Source organism: Eubalaena glacialis, chromosome 13, assembly GCF_028564815.1.
Source record: "Eubalaena glacialis isolate mEubGla1 chromosome 13, mEubGla1.1.hap2.+ XY, whole genome shotgun sequence".
Taxonomy (NCBI): Eukaryota; Metazoa; Chordata; class Mammalia; order Artiodactyla; family Balaenidae; genus Eubalaena; species Eubalaena glacialis.
This window is the reverse complement of record NC_083728.1, coordinates 84,670,556-84,687,260: the sequence shown is the minus strand read 5'-3', so window position 1 is coordinate 84,687,260 and position 16,705 is coordinate 84,670,556. Positions and strand designations below refer to the sequence as shown.

At 43.8% G+C, this 16,705-nt stretch overlaps 1 protein-coding gene across 5 annotated transcripts in view; it reads left to right on the top strand.

The window, feature by feature from the left end:
• The first annotated feature begins 1,016 nt into the window (after nt 1-1,016).
• Nucleotides 1,017-16,705, top strand: part of GTF2I (general transcription factor IIi) — a 99,842-nt gene continuing 84,153 nt past the window's right edge. For 2 of the 5 annotated variants that reach the window (XM_061210004.1, XM_061210002.1), the window contains exon 1: nt 1,017-1,113. The gene's annotated coding sequence lies outside the window, so the exon portion shown is untranslated. Of the gene's footprint in view, nt 1,114-4,576; nt 4,927-16,705 lie in introns of those variants that run through there. The other 3 variants (XM_061210003.1, XM_061210005.1, XM_061210006.1) reach the window with 2 other exon arrangements.

The window sequence follows — 16,705 nt, the reverse complement described above, 5'->3', positions numbered from 1 at the left end:
TGTAACTGCTATGTAAATAGTTGTAAACCAATGTAAATGCTATGTAAATAGTTGCCGGGCACCCAGCCAGCAAATTCAAGTTTTGCTTTTTGAAAGTTTCTGGCATTTTTTTGTTTGTTTGTTTTAGAATATTTTCCATCCATGGTTTGCTGAATCCGCAGATGCAGAACCCGCGGATACGGAGGGCTGACTGCAGATGGAAAATTCCAGAAATAAACAATTCATAAGTTTTAAATTTCACGCCCGCCCACTCCGTCCTGCCTGGGTCGTGAATCATCCCTTTGTCCAGCGTATCCTGCCCGGTAGTCACTTAGTAGCCGCCTGGGTTATCAGATCAACTGCCAGGTATTGCAGTGCTTGTGCTCAAGTAACCCTTATTTTACTTAATAATGGCCCCAAAGCGCAAGAGCAGTGATGCTGGCAGTTCGGATATGCCAAAGAGAAGCCGTAAAGTGCTTCCTTTAATTGAAAAAGTGAAAGTTCTCGACTTAGTAAGGAAAGAAAAAAAATCGTATGCTGAGGTTGCTAAAATCTACGGTAAGAACGAATCTTCTATCCGTGAAATTGTGAAGAAGGAAAAAGAAATCCGTGCTAGTTTTGCTGTAGCGCCTCAAACTGCAAAAGTTACAGCCACAGTGCGTGATAAGTGCATAGTTAAGATGGAAGAGGCATTAAATTTGTGGGTGGAAGACATGAACAGAAAACGTGTTCCCATTGACAGCAATGTGTTGCGCCAGAAAGCACTGAGCCTGTACGAAGACTTCAGCCAGGGATCCCCAGAAACGGGTGACACCAAGCCATTTACTGCGAGTAAGGGATGGTTACACAGATTCAGGAATAGGTTTGGACTGAAAAATATAAAAATTACTGGAAAGGCTGTGTCTGCTAAGGAAGAAGCTGCTGCCACACTTCCAGCAGAGTTGAAGAAGCTGATTAAGGACAGAGAATATTATCCAAAGCAAGTCTTCAATTGTGATGAAACTGGGCTCTTCTGGAAGAAGATGCCCAATAGAACCTACATTCATAAAAGTGCAAAGGAGGCACCAGGGCATAAAACACGGAAGGACAGATTAACTCTGGTGCTACCTGGCATCTCACATCATCACAAGAAGGGTAAGTACAGTATAATAAGACATTTTGAATTTTTTTTTAATTTTATTTTTTGGCCTCGCCGTGCAGCATGTGGGATCCTAGCTCCTCAAACAGGGGTCGAACCAGCGCCCCCTGCATTGGAAACATGGAGTCCTAACCACTGGACCGCCAGGGAAGTCCTAATAAGATATTTTGAGAGAAACCACATTCACATAACTTTTATTGCAATATATACTGTTATAATTATTCTGTTATTATTATTTTTTTTAATTTTATTTATTTATTTATTTATTTATGGCTGTGTTGGGTCTTAGTTTCTGTGCTAGGGCCCTCTCCAGTTGTGGCAAGCGGGGGCCACTCTTCATCGCGGTGCGCCGGCCTCTCACTATCGCGGCCTCTCCTGTTGCGGAGCACAGGCTTCAGACGCGCAGGCTCAGTAATTGTGGCTCACGGGCCTAGTTGCTCCGCGGCACATGGGATCCTCCCAGACCAGGGCTCGAACCCGTGTCCCCCGCATCGGCAGGCAGACCCTCAACCACTGCGCCATCAGGGAAGCCCTTCTTTTATTTTTTAATGAATACTTTCTCTCATTGGAAATTTCTAGGACATGATCTTTTTATTTTTTAAATATTTATTTATTTATTTATTTGGCTTCGCCGGCTCTTAGTTGTGGCATGCAAGATCTTGGTTGTGGCATGCGGATCTAGTTCCCTGACCAGGGCCGCCTGAATTGGGAGCACGGAGTCTTAGCCACTGGACCACCAGGGAAGTCCCTATTTATGTTATTATAAATCTCTTACTGTGCCTAATTTATAAATTAAACTTTATCATAGGTATGTACATATAGGCATATAGGAAAAAACATAGTATATGGAGGGTTCAGTATTATCTTTGGTTTCAGGCATCCACTTAGGGGTCGGCATAAGGAGGGGTTACTGTATGCAGTAGAATGGAGTGTCATGTTATTTGGACACTCATCTGCAGGACTGCACCCACTAAGTTAAACATTAAAAAGCGAGAAATATTTAAAATAATTTGAAATAACCTGCAAGATTCTGCCAACTGTTGGCCTCTGTGTACTCATGTCTCAAGTGATTAGGAGCCAAGAGCTGGGAATCTTCTCTTCCTGCAATCTCGGTCTTGGTACACACATCTTGTTATGTTGAATGTGATTCTAAACAAAGTTAAGTTGAGTGATTTAAACAAAGGATTCCACACGAAATCATCCCTAAATACAAATCAATGATTTTTTTTTTTTTTTTTTCATTTCTTGCTCAACCCAAAAAACAGCAGTGCAATCCTGTGCTGGAAAAACAACTGGCTGTACTGAGCTGGTATCCAAGTGGCTTGTAACTCTGGTCACCATTAACATAGCATCTGGACCAATGATGTGAGGGAGAAACTGGCTAACAAACAGCAACAAGCGTATCACTAGCAGCCAAAGTGGTAAGCCAGGCCTTAGGGAGAACTGAAAATGCATGAGATTTATGACTGTGAGACATGAATTTGAGGGTTACACCTGCCAACAGCCGTACACTGGGAAAAAGCTTGCTCTCTACACACTGTTCACACCACATACCGTTCCACACATTCCTTGTCCCCAAAGGGCCAGCTTTCTGTCCAGAGGCAATTCAAAGCCAGCTAAAGTTTTAGGACCTGCATTAGGATTTGATAGTTTTAGGAACCGCTTCAACCTCCAAGGAAGCTGGAGTTGTTCATGAAGCAGCAGCAAAATTTCACACTGAGCTGTTCAATTCATAAAAAGGGAAGGGACTATCTCCTAAATAAGTCAATGGCAAGGGTAATCTCGACTAAGTGAACTTTTGCTTTACTCACTTTGTGACACCCTTCCAATGCTACTCCATGGCTCCACCACACCCAGTGCATCCTGCCTTCCCTGTCCTCAACCTCCCAGTCTTCCCAAGAAACCGTTCAGGACTCCAGTCCCTCTATAAAACGTACTCACTGATGCTCACAGCAGCTGATGGGTTTGCAGCTCGTAGGCTGGCTGCTCTTAGCAGCTGAGTTGTAGGCTTCTCAGGAGTTAATGTTTGTTCCTAAATATGTCAGGTGTACTTGGTATTGGGAAGACGGAATTTAATTAAATATTCCAAAATGTTAAGAAATATGAGGGCAAAACTTGTCCTTATGAAAAACTAAACGCTGCGGAGAGACTTGACAAAGGAGAGTTCTAATCGATTTAGGCGAAGACAAAATGACTGTAAAAGATTGCAAGGGAAATGAGAAAAATGTGGAAGTCTTCTGTAATCAGATTGCTTCGCAGGGACCTTTAAATTCTCCATCTATTTTAAAGAAATCCAACATGGACATTCTAGACGAGGCATTATGGGTGCGGTCGACGGAAGAAAGAAGATGGGGAACGCCAATCTGTGAACCCAAATTCAAAGGAAAGGTTTTGGACCTACATCAAAAGACTAGCTGCTCGGAAAGTTTTCTTGCGAGCGACAAAGGCTGGAAAAAGCGCCGTGGTCGCCACCTACCGAGGAGGAGGGGGAGGGGGAGGATGGCCGGCGGGGCCCGAATCTCCGGTGGGGAGAAACATCACAAAATCACTCGATTTTGTTCTTTACATAAACATCTAAAATCTCTGGGCTCGAGTTTTTTGAACTTCTAACTTGGGTGAACAGTAACGTCTCACCATTTTCGAAATTCACGAGCTAATGAAAGTTGAGATGCAAAAAATTATCGGGGGGAGGGGCTTGAGTAAAATTGCCTAGCGGTTGACAGAACAAAACGGGCTGCAAACCACGTTTTCTGCTCCCCTCCATGGCTTTTCCACTTTAACTTTCTAAATGTTGAGTGAAAGTGAGCAAAGCCTGGGGGTTGAAGGGTGAATAAAAACAGAAGGGTGCCCTTCCCTCGCCCATCCAAAGTTGGGGCAACAGTCTCTTTTCGCCGCTTTTGAGGCAAGCTTTCAAAACTAACAGGAGTTCTTTGTGTTCCGGAGGGTGGTGCAGGGCGGAGGAAGTCCCTTGGCGGAGCATGGAAGGCGGCAGGCCGTCCTGGGACTCTCCGGCCTTTGCAGTGGTCCGACCTCTCAATTTGCAGGGAATCTCGGGTGCAAGAGTGAGTGCGAGCCTTGGACCGTGGCTGAGGCCGGCTGCAGAGCGGCAGGGAGCAGGCTGGAGCTCGCCCGGCCTGGATTTTCATCCCTGCGCCCCGGCTCCCCTCCCCCACCCGAGCAGCAGCGCAGGCCCCAGGTGCAGCCATGTTCCTCGCTCCCACCACCCGCGCCTCCATTGACAGTCCTTGCCCGAGAGGGCCGGGCGCCGCGCTCGCCGCGTCCTCGGGCTCTGGGCTTGTCGGCGCGAGGCTTCCTGGGAGTCGTAGTCCAGTGCCCCCGCCGTCACGTTGGTGGGGACGAATCAGAGACTACAACTCCCGCTGGGCGGTGTTGCGGGTGCGCACGCGCAGCACGCCTTCGAGGAACAAAAAAAAAAAAAAAAAAAAAAAAAGAGGAGGAGGGTGAGAGAGAAGCTCGGAGAGCAGAGGAAAGGGGCCGCCGATCGCCCCCCCGCTTTCCCGCACGCGCTCTCTAGCCGTGGCTGCCCGCCTGCTGCGGTTACCCCGGCCTATCCCTCGGTCCCCTGTGAGCGGATCTAGGCGCTGAGCGAGGCCCTGCCGGGGCGGCCATGCGGCGGTGACAGGAGCTCGGCCGAGACGCTCGGGCCCCTCGCCCTCTCACCTCCTGCCCGCTCGCCAGCCAGCCTCAGCCCGAGGGTGCTCCGCCGCAGCCGCAGTTCGCGCGCGGCCCACACTCGCTTCCCTTCAGCACCCCCGGCCCCGGCGCTGCCTGGAGGCGGCTGCACTCGGGTGAGTCCCTGTCGCCTCATCTCCGGTCCCCCGCCCCGGTTGCCATCGCGAGCACGGTCTTTATTTGAGACTCGCTCCCTCCGGCGCCTGCACTGACAGGGGTCCGGGGACCGTCGGCGGCCGTGTTGGGGGCCACAGGCCCCCCCCCCAAACCCCGGCCCGCCGGCGTTGGGGGTGGGGCAGGAGCAGACGCGGTCGCGGGGGACGACAGTTGCACGCGCGCGCCTGGGCGCGTGGGGGAGGGGCGCGCGCGCCGGCGCGCCGTGGGGGGGGGGGCCTCTCACGCGTGAGGCCCGCGCGCGAGCGAGCCTGCGGGCTGCGCATGCCCGGCCGCTGATTGGCCGGCTCCGGCGATGCGGGTGCGCGCGCGGTGCCAGGCCCGAGCCGTGGGGTCGCGCTCGGCCTGGTGTCTCCGGGGCTCGTGCGCCCGGGCAGCAGACGCGCCGGATTGGCCGGCGGGCGGCGGGGGCGGTGCCGCGCTGCCTGGTAACTGCGGGCCGGCGGGCGGGCCCCGGAGCGCCGCCCCTCCTCGCCGCTGCCCCTGCCCACCCCTACCCGCGCCCAGGTGGAGCCCGGAGTGGGCTTTGTCCCCGGCCCGGCCGGCGCGCCTGCCCCGCGGGGCCTGCTCTTTTGGGGAAATAAACACAATGACCGGAAGGAAAACCTCAGCCTGCAGGCTGTGAAAATAAGCCGTCTGGATTCTGCCAGCACCCGGTCGGGGGTTCGGGGAAGAAGACAAAAAACTGCTCTCTTTCCCCGCTACTTGTGCTTATCCAAGTTTTGCCTTTTAATAGTGAGTTTCTTTTTTGTATTTAATGTTACGGTTTTGCGCTCATTTGCGTCTGAGAATGTTCAGATGTCGGGCCCTGTTGGTGTGGTGCTCACTCCTCGGAATGCGGGGCTCCGGGCAGACTTCTCACCTTCCTGCATTCAACTTTGCTGCAGACAATGGCTTGATGGGCCACTGCATAAAAGTGGTCTCCGGGTGTTCAGGAAACAAAAGGGGAAGTTAGTTTGCAAATGAGAGTGCCGTAGAGTGCCCTGAGGAGGCCGGGTGTTCCTCCCTCACCCTCCCCGCTAAGCCCTAGGATTTGGGATATCCGATTTTATTTCCTACTGCATATTTTTGCTTTGTCCGTTTTCCAGCCACTGTAGTCTACTGCCTTGCACTTTAGTTTCTCCCGCTTCTTGGGATCTTGGCTCACACCTGTAGGCTGGAATAACTTTTTCTTCGCTTGAGGCTGTGGAACTCTCTCTTGCTCACATGCAATTACTTCTTTAAAGCCATATCTTATAACGTTGGGTCAGAATTTGCTGCTTCTTCATACAATCAACTTGTTTGCCCCTCCTAGGCTGGCGTCTTTATTTCCTCTTGGAGTGGGTTTGGTTGTGCTCTGTATACACGTGTCTGACCTAGACACTAGGTATTAAACTCCTGGAGCGGTAGGGATTAAGCCTTTTCCGTCTTTGTCTTTCTCCCCCTTCCAGTCTACAGCCGTCAAAGTGCTTTGTTTATATTAGTAGCGACAGCTAACGCTTGAATAATGTTTATATGCCTGGCATCGCTCTTAAGCACTTAAGGTATGTTTTTCTTATTTAATATTCATAACAACCCCGTTCCTATAGATGAGGAACAAGGCTAGAGAAGCTGGGTAATTACCTCTTGGTTACCCAGCAAGTAAACCTTGAATCCAATATTTGAACCTAGGCAGTATGACTCTTAACCCCTAAGCCAGTGGTTCCGAAAACCCAAGCAAGCATCATCCTCCCCTGGAGGGCTTGTGAAAACACAATAGCTGGGCCCCGCCCCAGACATTCTGATTCTGCAGGTCTGGGGTGGGGCCGGAGAATCTGCGATTCTAACTGGTTCCCAGGTGCTGCTGCTGCCCCCAGGACCGACGCTTTGCGAGCTGTTCACCGCGGTGGGAAGTTAAGTTGTGAGGGAAGTCTATTCTAGATGCTTGCTCTTCCTTACTTTAAAATGAGATCTTAAAGAACCAAAAGTAATTCGTACTGCTTACTGTAGATTGCTTGGAAAACTGAGAGTTAAGAATTTTTCTTAGCGTTGGTTACAAAATTAAAGTTTAATAGCTCTCCAGTTTAAAAAGGAGCCATGGATTTGAGTACAGAATACAATTAGAAATCTAATCTTGGCTTTTTTTCCCCCTCTCATGCATTTATTAATTTGTTCATGGCACAGGCATTTATCTCTTTCAAGTGATGCCTAAAGCATCCTATCCCCACCAAAGCCTAAAGATAGGACCTGAGCTTGGACCTGAGGTAGGCTGGGCCAGGCCGGGGCAGGCAGAGCTGCTGGAGCTCCCTAACTCCTCCCTCCTGCCAGTTCCATGCACCAATGATTTGGCTAACTTTTAAGAAAATGGCTACAAAGACTTTGTCATTAAAATGTAGGCTTTGGGCTTCTTTTTCTTGGGGCACAAGACTTGGTGAGAATGATTTTTAGTTTTTTTGGTGTAATGGATTTCTTTCTGAGGAAAGTAAGTAATCTCAAATCAGGTAGGAGTGGGATTAGTTTACGGTAATCTATCATTTTAAAAATTTTATTTATTTATTTTTTGGCTGCGTTGGGTCTTCGTTGTGGTGCGCAGCTTCTCATTGCGGTGGCTTCTCTTGTGGGGCACGGGCTCTAGGTGCGTGAGCTTCAGTCGTTGCAGCAGGCGGGCTCAGTAGTTGCGGCGTGCGGGCTCTAGGGCGCGCGTGGTTTCAGTTGTTGTGGCACGCGGGCTTAGTTGTTCTGCGGCATGTGATCCTGGACCAGGGATCGAACCCGTGTCCCCTGTATTGGCAGGTGGATTCTTAACCCCTGCGCTACCAGGGAAGTCTCTCTTCTATCATTTTTTTGATGATCCATAGATCAATGGTGTGTTCCAAAACATAAAATATAAAAGACAAGGTCCTCGCTCCAGGTTGTTATTATCTAAAGGAGCAGTAAATGAAACACTTAACCTTTTCTGTTATTACTGGTGTGTAGCTATTTGCATTGCATTCTACCTAATTCAGTTGTACCATTGTTTCTTTCTTCATTGAAAACATGAATTTTTAAAATATTGCAATCCTCTTCATATAACTGCTGTGGTATAATTAACATGAACTTGTCTTAATCACTGGCTTAAACAGATGCTGATAAGTAATTTTTATGTATGTCTAAGGGAAAGCATTTTTTGAAGAGTTGTTTGAGAAGTAATACCTTTTGAGTTGTTTGAGAAGTAATACCCTTTGAGAATGGTATTTCACTTTTCCCGAAATGCATGAGGTAATCTACCTGAAAGATAAATACCATGAATTTTATTAATAGCAGTTTACCAAAGGTCATTGGTACCATTTTTCTTCAAAAGTTGTCTACATTTATTTGGGTTAAGCTTATTCATTGTTACTAACTGAAAGAAAGTAGGAAATGCAATTAATCAGTTGTTCCTTATAATTGTAGAGTTGAGTTTCCTTGTAATCAAGGGGCTTAAATGGCAGCATAGCAATATGAAGAATAAAATTTGGTTAAACAAAGTGTAGCTGAGGCTACCTGCCTGGGAGAGTAAAATTAAGGATTAGTATTTTAGAGGATGTATTAAAAATTATGGGAAAATTATGGAAAAAATCATGTGGATACATCAGAAGTGCTGAAGGTATTATCTTAATATTCTTCATTTTCCATTCTTACCTCTTTCTTCCTTTATCATTTTCCCTCTTTCTTGTCTTTCCTTTACTGGAATGCTCAACGATGCAGTTTCCCTGTTTTTGTTTTTTGTTTTTTCCTCTTTGTTTCTACAATCCTTGTGTTCATATCCCATGCCTGTCTCTGGCACTACTCCTTTGCTTTAAACACTTTGACCTAGTGGGAAAGTAAGAAAGTTCCATATAACCAGGGACTGTCAGAGTTGATGGCGGATTGACTCATGTTCTTTGGTTTAACTTGATGAAAAATTATAGAGGATTTTAAAAGAGTTAGTTTATTTAAAAAGTAACTTGAGGCAAAGTGAATTTATAATTGAGAGAGAGGGAGTATGGCTTAGTGGGTATAGACATAGGTTCTTTTTTTTTTTTAATATTTATTTATTTGGTTGCGCTGGGTTTTAGTTGCAGTAGGCGGGCCCCTTATTTGTGGCTCACCGGCTCCTTAGTTGCAGCACGCATGTGGGATCTGGTTCCCTGACCAGGGATTGAACCCGGACCACCTGCATTGGGAGCGTGGAGTCTTATCCACTGCGCTACCAGGGAAGTCCCCTTATAGTGATTTTTAAAAAATTGTGGTAGGGACTTCCCTGGCAGTCCAGTGGTTAAGACTCCGCGCTTCCACTGCAGGGGCCGCGCACGCCGTGTGGCACGGTCAAAAAAAAAAAAAAAAAGTAGCAAAAAATTGGTAAAATATACATAACATAGCACTTAACACACAGTGTTAAGTGCACAGTTTGTACAGTCACATTGTTGGGCAGCCATCACACCATCCATCTCCAGGACTTTTTCATCTTCCTAAACTGAAATTGCCCGTTAAAGAGTAATTCCCATTCCCTCTTCCCTCCAGCCCCTGGCACCTGCTGTGAGGCATGTGGGATCTTAATTCCCTGACCAGGGATAGAACTGGTGCCCCTTACACTGCAAGCGTGGAGTCTTAACCACTGGACCACCAGGGAAGTCCCAAATTTGACTGTTTTAGGTACCTCATATAAGTGGAATTATTTGGACAGTATTTGTCCTTTTGTGATTGGTTTATTTCATTTAGCGTAATGTCCTCACGGCTCATCCATGTTTTAGGATGTGTCAGAATTTCCATCCTTTTTGATCGTTACAGTGATTTTTAAAGTTTTTGTTTTTATAGTATGGCAAAGGAGGTAATTTTTTTAAAGTACTGTATATGACTATATTATGGTATAATTATAGAAGTGGAGAGTAGTGAAGAGTTTGATCCTATTTAGGGTATTTGGTTAAAATCAGCCCTGGTTAGACTGAGCCTGTGAAGATTTCTGATTGTATAGGTCCCATACTTTTGAAAATTGATGTGTGTTTTTTTTTTTTTTTTTTTTTTTTAAATTTAATTTTATTTTATTTATTTATTTTTGTCTGTGTTGGGTCTTCGTTTCTGTGCGAGGGCTTTCTCTAGTTGCGGCAAGCGGGGGCCACTCTTCATCGCGGTGCGCGGGCCTTACACTATCGCGGCCTCTCTTGTTGGGGAGAACAGGCTCCAGACGCGCAGGCTCAGTAATTGTGGCTCACAGGCCCAGTTGCTCTGTGGCATGTGGGATCTTCCCAGACCAGGGCTCGAACCCGTGTCCCCTGCATTAGCAGGCAGATTCTCAACCACTGCGCCACCAGGGAAGCCCTGATGTGTGTTTTGATTCCATTCGCATACACTGTCTCTGGAGACCATAGTATTTTTTATTATATGTTGATTATTTTCTGATTATGTATTTTTGTTGTGTTGATTGCTTCTGTAAAGCTTTTAGAGTACTTTTTCTTAGGGTATGTTGTAAAACAGTGGGGTAGTCACTTTACCCAACTAGATACTTCATAATTTTTTTCTTTATTTGTAGTCTTACCTATAGGAAAATCAGTTTTCTTTATAATAACAAAATGAGTGTTTGAACTCTTGTTCACTATTCATTGTCTATGTTTTAAGCTTTGGAAAAGAAGAGATCCCTTACCACATTTGGAACAGTACTCATTTATCTACTTACCCAACATATTGAAGGCCTTCTGGGTGGGTTAGGTGTTGTGTGACACCCTCAGAACACAACCCCCAGAACACAGTCTATTTCTAGGAGAATGCTGGTATGGGCAAATTCTATTGTTTGTTGAGAGCTTCACAATAAAGACTCCTTAGTTCAGTTTGTATATTCAGTCTAGTTTACTTTTTTTGGTATTTGGCGCAAGGTGACTTTTAAACTTAAATTATAAAACAATCTTTGAGGAGTAGGTTTGATATAAGCAAATTTTCATGCTTGTTGGATGTATGCTTTAAAAGGTGCACATACTATATTTCAAAGCAGTGATTCGTTGTTTATCTTAAATTTACACAATGTTATAGGTCAATTATATCTCAAAAAAAGCTGGGAAAAAAAATAAAAATAAATGGTTAAAAAAAAGCAGTGATTTATTTTGACAACTTTCTTATTATTTTTCCTGCCCCATCAGAAAATAGGTTATTTTATTTAGCAGTATTAAAGCAGTTAGTTGGGAAATTTTCATTTGTCAGACTTGGATTTGGAGAGTTTATAGGTAGATAAATAGGTATTACATATATGTGTATTTTAAAAATAAGTAAGTAAATTAAAAATTTTTTTAATTTATTTTATTTATTTTAATTTTTGGCTGCGTCAGGTCTTTGTTGCTGTGCGCGGGATTTCTCTAGTTGTGGTGAGCAGGGGCTACTCTTTGTGGCGGAGCACAGGCTCTAGGCGCGTGGGCTTCAGTAGTTGTGGCGCATGGGCTCGGTAGTTGTGGCTCGCAGGCTCTAGAGCGCAAGCTCAGTAGTTGTGGCGCACGGGCTTAGTTGCTCTGTGGCATGTGGGATCTTCCCGGACCAGGGGTCGAGCCCATGTCCCCTGCGCTGGCAGGTGGATTCTTAACCACTCGGCCACCAGGGAAATCCCTAATTAAATTTAAAGTTAAGTGCTGGGACTTCCCTGGTGGTTCAGTGGCTAAGACTCTGCGCTCCCAATGCAGGGGGCCCGGGTTCAACCCCTGGTCATGGAATTATTAGATCCCACATGCCGCAACTAAGAGTTCGCATACTGCAACTAAAAATCCCACATGCTGCAACTAAGGATCCCGCATGGATCAACTAAAGGTCCTGCATGTCGCAACGAAGATCCCGCGTGCCTCAACTAAGACCCACGCAGCCAAATAAATAAATAAATATTTAAAAAAAACAAAATTAAATGCTTACTCAATTTATTGAATGCTTGTGTTAAGCACTCTGTCAAGTACTTAATAGCTTCTGATACCAACCTTGTGAGGTAAGTACACATATTATTGTCATTTTCCGGATTAGTATATTTGGGATTAAAGAATCCCACAGTCAACCATATCTAATATTGGAGCTAGGACTTGAATTCAGAATTTGGCATGATTCCAAAGCTGCTATTCGTAATAGCTTTGCTCTGTTGCCTGCTTTCTGTAAACAATACGTTAAAAAGATAAAGATGGAACTTTTAGATCACAGTTACTTGATTTTCATTTCCTCTTCCAATTCATACAAAGTTAGAAAAAGAACAAGTGAGCCAGCTTATCAACTACCAAATGTTTTTTAAATCTGAAGTAAGGACAAAGGGGCACATTCTTTGTGTATTGGCAGAGAAAGCTGCTACTTTTAAAAAATCTGCACTGTCAATTTAAAAGTATAACTTACACATTTGTGAAAAATTTCAAACTAGTGCCAAGAAAAGTTGTGGGTCTTCCTGAATAGTTGATAAGGTGTTTGTTTGTTTGTTTGTTTCAAAGACAGTGTTTTGGCTACTGTGACGCTCAGTATTGAACTTGTGTGATCCACCTTTGGGCAGATTCTCTTTCCATGTCTTCATTTTTAAAATTTTATCCTTCTTCCCTTCACCTGGCTTTTTTAAAAAAGATAAAATTTAGCTATTTTTGTTAGCTATCTCAACAGTATTTTGGAAATGGGGTGGAGAGGGTATAAAGTTTTAAGTATAAAAATAAACACACTTGCAGATCACTTCAAATCTTAACCTTTCAAATGTATTTTGTTTCTTCTCGAGAGATCACTTGGTGTTTACTGATAAAATTACCAGCTTTATTTCAGCAGAAAGAAATAAAAATTTTAGTATCTTAAAATGTAAGCATAGCCTGCTATGAAAACTTAAAAGCCTTGACTTTTAAAAATCAATCTTGATCAAAGGTTTGTTTTAGGGATTTCTGATTTTCTTTCTAAATGGTCTCTTTGGCTCTATTTCTGTTTGCTGAGGTGTATATGTTAAATATATGTTACCATATTAATATAAATTGTGATACTTTGTATTCTTTTATTAAATATTTGTAAAATGGAACCTCTGACGAAACACCAACCTAATTTATTCCCTTTGAAAATACCTATTAAGTCTATAGAGATAAGCTCTTAGAGATGCGTATTAAAATATTCCTCTGTGTTAATAGGCAAGGAATAAGGAAATTCTGGCAGTTACAGGTCCTAGTGCAGTCTCTGGCAGACTGATCTCATCCAAAATGTTCTGTCCACTTCTGGGACATTGCCTGGACAAACTAGAGAATATCTTGAGAATGGTGCCGCTGAGGAATATTTTGAAAATCATGTTACAGGTAAAGCACGGGACAAACGGGGGATGCTTGGTTTGGAGAAGAGAATTATGGAGCACGATGCATTGAAAGGGCTCTTTTGTAGAAGAAGGCTCTTTTAGGAGGCAGCAGTGGCAGAGACAGATTTGTTTGTTTGTTTTTAATATTTATTTGGTTGCACCGGGGCTTAGTTGCTTCAGGTGGCCTCCTTAGGTGTGACACGCAGGCTTCTTAGTTGTGGCATGCGAACTCTTGGTTTTGGCATGCATGTGGGATCTATTTCCCTGACCAGGGATCGAACCCAGGCCCTCTGCATTGGGAGCATGGAGTCTTAACCACTGCACCATCAGGGAAGTCCCTTGAATTTTCTTCTTTATCTAAGATTGTAAGTTTTAAGATTGAAATGGAGAAATGTTTGTTGAAAATAACAAAATAATACCACAAAAAAGAAATAAGACATAAATGGAATAAAAGAAACCAGATCAGTGTTATGGGTCCCCACCCCCCACCTCCCACGGACTGAACAGTCTGACCTGAACCTTAATTTGAAGCAGAAACACGTTGAAAATTTAGAATATTTTAGATATCAACATAATCAGAAATATTGGGAATCTCAATTTTTTGTTAGAGTGATGATGGCCTGTGTGAAAGTGTTTTAATTTATTTTATTTATCTATTTTTGGCTGCCTTGGGTCTTTGTTGCTGCGCGTGGGCTTTCTCTAGTTGTGGTGAGCCAGGGCTACTCTTTGTTGCAGTGCGTGGGCTTCTCCTTTCGATGGCTTCTCTTGTTGCAGAGCACGGGCTCTAGGTGCGCGGGCTTCAGTAGTTGTGGCATGTGGGCTCAGTAGTTGTGGCTTGGGGGCTCTAGAGTGCAGGCTTTGTAGTTGTGGCGCATGGGCTTAGTTGCTTCGCGGCATGTGGGATCTTCCTGGACCAGGGCTCAAACCTGTACCCCCCTGTATTGGCAGACGGATTCTTAACAACTGCGCCACCAGGAAGGTCCCTGAAAGTGTTTTAGAGTTCTCTTTGACTCACTGTAAAATCTCTTTTTATTGTTTTGCTGTTCAGCATTAACGGCAAGGATCAATAAATTAAAAGCAAAAGTGTGGTCAAATAAAAACACTTACATGGAATTAATTATGGGCTTATTTTGAGGTAGAACGGATCAGTACAGTAAGGACACAGATAAACCTAATCCCTGAAATGGATCTCCAATAAGAAACACAAGAAGATTTTAAAGAATGGCTGGAGTCTGTTTTCAGAGACATAAAAGAAGGCATTGCTTCTATTAAACAGTAGCTGACAGGATAAAAGATAAGAAGATGAAACGGCAACAGGCCAATTAAGTTCAGCTTTGAACTTAAAGGAGAATTAAAATCAAATCAGGGAAACAGAAAATGAAGTCAAAAAAAAGTTCAGAATTGAAGAATTAAGGAAATTGAAAAAATGGGGAAGAAAATGGAACGGACTCTGGTAGCTATTATTTTTGTGTACTGGCACACTTTATCAACCCTTTTCTCCTGATAACAGTGTCCTGCTTTGCCTTTTAACTGCTTACCTTACTATTCCACGTGGTTCTGGCTAGACTGCGAATCACAGTGTATCCCAGGTAATCTTGTTCTGACTAGCCACGTGGGCTTGGGATAGGCCCAAATCCCCAGAACTTTTGTGCAAAAAATAGCAGGAAGATATGGTAGTCCGCTGCCTCTAGGATCACAGTGTAGGTGTGTGGTAAGCATAAAGATGCATGTGGCCACCATTGTCTTAGGAAAGAAACCCATCTGCTCAAGAAGTGAGGCCTGCAGGGAGGGAATAGAGAGAACTCTAACGATATCTCTTGTGTTCCTTGATCTAGCTGTGTATAGAATCAGTGCAGTGTTCAGGCTGAATAGTTAAATAAAACAATAAAAATTCCTTTGTTCACTTGTGGTGGTTTGAATTGGGTATTTGTAAACTTGCAGTGTAAGATAGTTCTGGCTAATTCATAAATTGTTCTTGAAAATAGAAGACTATTTTAAGTAAGGTGTGGTTCCCAGCGTTGGTGGGACTAATAAGAATGTTCTAGAATTATAAAACAAAACTTTTGTAAAAATACCAAGAAGTTGATAAGATAGGAATTTTGAAGAGCTATTATGAAAAGCTAATATTAAAAGGAAAATGGGGGAATTCCCTGGCGGTCCAGTGGCTAGGACGCCTCACTTCCACTGCAGGGGGCATGGGTTTAACCAGGAACTAAGCTGCGCAGGCAAAATTAAAAAAAAAAAAAAAAAAAAAAAAGGAAAATGGGAACTAATAGTAGAAGTGGGAATCTCTTTTGCCCTGAGGGCATCTGCCAATTTCACCATATGAACTTGAGTTTTGAAAACCATGTGAGATGAGAGGCTGAAATCAAAGCCCAGAATCTGCACAAAATTCAGGGGACAGATAGACCCTTCCCCTCAATAAGTTGAGACCTCAAATTGGTTAACGCTGATTAAGAAATAAGCCAGCTTGCATCCCTATTTGTGGTCTGGGTTAACATCTCTGGGTGATCCGAGGAACCTGAAGAGGAACCTGAAGCTTCGGATTACGGTGATCCCAGGCAGGTATTGTTCCCAGATACCAGGTCTCATATTTAAAACAGTGTTTTGACGTAAAACGACCAGCATACAGTAAAAGACAATCAGGCATACATGGGAACGAGAACCGTGAGTATGAGCTAGAACTATGAGAAACATCAGAAATACACCTGCAAAGACTTGAGATTTTTGAATTATCATAGACTGTAAAACAACTACCCGTACTATGTTTAAAGAAATATGTCGAGCTTGAAAATCTTTAGGGAGTAGGAAACGCTAAATGTGACATGGCAACAAATAGAAATTGTATAAATGAAAATTATAAACAAAATAAAAAACCTGATGGGTGGTTTTAACAACAGAATAAGTACAAGTGAAGAAGGAATTACTGAAATGGAAGATAAGTCAGAAGAAAGATAAGTCAGGGAGGAAAAATGAGAAAAATTCAGAAGAGGGTAAGAGATTTAAGGATTAGCATACATTTAGTCTGAGTCTCTGTGTAGGATAGGAGATAGACAATGGGACAGAGACAATACCTGAAGAGATAATAGCTGAGAATTTGCCACTACTGAAAGATGACAATCCTTAGCCCAGTGAATGATAAATGTACTGAATAAAAGGAAATCTACACTACACACACACACACTATACAGAGTGAAACTGTAGAAAACCAGAGACAAAGAAAACATCTTAAAAACAGCAGGGGTGAGGATTGGGATTACCTTTAAAAGAGATTCTAGATGACTTCTGAATAGCAACAATGGAAGCCAAAATAAAATGAAGCCAAAAGATAATGAAATAACCTCAGTGTGCTGACAGGAAGTATTTGTCAACCCAGATTCTTATCCTAGTTGAAAGTATCTTTCAAGAATAAAGAATTTTTAGCAAACAGTAAGTTTGCCATGAGAAAGAAAGGATTAACTTTAGGCAGAAGGAAAATCTGAGATGCAAGAAAAGAATGAGCA